Raw genomic sequence first — 1928 nt, forward strand, 5'->3', positions numbered from 1 at the left:
AAGAAACTTTTTTTCTCCAATATCACATCAGTTACAGGTAATTATTCAGCCCGAGTCACACACGCAGGACAGAACAGGGTAGTGGTTAGGGCACAGGGAGGGAGAAACAGCAGCTCTTCTACCTATCACAGAAACACCTCTGTTCCTGGCTGTTTGTCCTGCCACTAATTATTGTTTCTCCCTCACATATTTAACATTGAACTTCCCAAGGTTTCGGTTTAATTTCCATGGAGGAGATGAGAATTCTTGCAGCCACTGAAACATTTCCTGACCAGCCCTATTCTCACACGGCAGAGAGATGCAATTCATTTCAGAGGAAAAAGCAGCATGTTTAAGTGGTCGATAAGAGAAATCTTTCTCCAATCACACATGCACACTCACTGCAGCAACAGTGGTTTATTTCACAGGTGGAAGAATAAACTACTTTGAGAGATTTGGGATGAAATCTCAGAATACAGTGATGGCAGCAACGGAGAGATGAATATTAATGCACTGTCAGAGGTTTGGTCTCTGCATTCAGGAACTAAGGTTTCACACAGACCCTCCCATACCTCTTATTAACCCAAAAAGAGCATATCAAACATCTAGAAACGAGACCATTAACCTTTTCAGCCGTACTGCTAGGTTCTTAGCCCACAAATTGGCTACATGAGAACCTGTGGCAATCCCACAGGAGCACAGCAGTTCTGTCGTTAGAACAAGGGGGCATAGCTGGTGATAAGCTAATTGATGAATAGTTAAAAACCAAGCTCCATTTAAAAAAAAAAAAAAAGAGTGGTTAGAAAATGAAATGCAAATATATACAAAATAGCCAAAGGTTTCTATGAATATAAATGTCTGTCTACCTTATGACTGCTATTTTCCAGCCAGCTTTCCACCCAGTGCAGTTCTTGCACTTCTGTATCTACAATTGTACCATTTATAAGCCAGGAGCCCACCTTGCCCACATGCTTGTTCCTACAGTGACTCATGTTCCATTGGGTTTATTCCTGTGAAGACTTGTGTTAGAAACAGAGGAAAGAGCAGAACCTTTGGGGAAGGAACACTACATTTTGGAAAGCACCAGGCAAACTCACTATTCCCTGTCAAAAAATGAAAGCCCTGATTTACATCCTGCGTAGGAGAACGGCTTTTACAATTGGTATAGCATTAAAAGTAAAAAAGATTATTTGATACCTGGGTCAAACCAAAGGCTGACTGAATAACAGTGTTTACTCACTGCCTAAAAAATAGTCTTCCTAGAGGAATACACTCAGGGAGGAAACAAACTCGTAAATTATCTAGCTAAGGCATTAACTTTATTTTCATCCTATTGATCTATTGAAGCCCCTCCAATCAAAGTTCCCTTAAAAAAAAAAGCTTACTACTGCTTGCAGGTAGCATTTGCTGAATTTAAGGAGAAATGAAGTACCTATCACTTTATCTCCAAGTGGTAGCTCCCAAGTAACATGCTGCAAACAAAACCACGTAACCAGGTCTGATCACCCCAGGTTCCCAGGTCCTGCAGGGGAATTTCTTCCCTATTTTCACAGCTAAAAAGCCCCAGGTGAGAGCTGCCCAAGGGCTCTGACTGCCACAGCCCTGTCACTCAGGATGGACAAGGGATGCCTCTTCAAGCCTCTCTCTCTGTAGACACCCCCTGTGATTTCAGCTCTAGCACATCTCATTTAACAGCTACAAGATGTCTCTATTGGCAGAGCCCTGCACGTACAATTCCACCCAAATTATAAAGAAGTTCAGAAATCTATCATCTCCAGCACTGTCTGTAAGTTTTAAGATCGGTATTTAGCAACTCCATATTAATTGGAAAAAAAAAAAGCACAGACAAGGAACATTCCAGGTAACAGCTGGTCTGACAAGCAGCAGCTTAAGGATCACTACAGACACTGCTCTCAGGACTCACACCAACTGCCTCATCATTTCTATAC

Source organism: Calidris pugnax, unplaced genomic scaffold (genome assembly GCF_001431845.1).
Source record: "Calidris pugnax isolate Ruff unplaced genomic scaffold, ASM143184v1 scaffold129, whole genome shotgun sequence".
Lineage (NCBI taxonomy): Eukaryota > Metazoa > Chordata > Aves > Charadriiformes > Scolopacidae > Calidris > Calidris pugnax.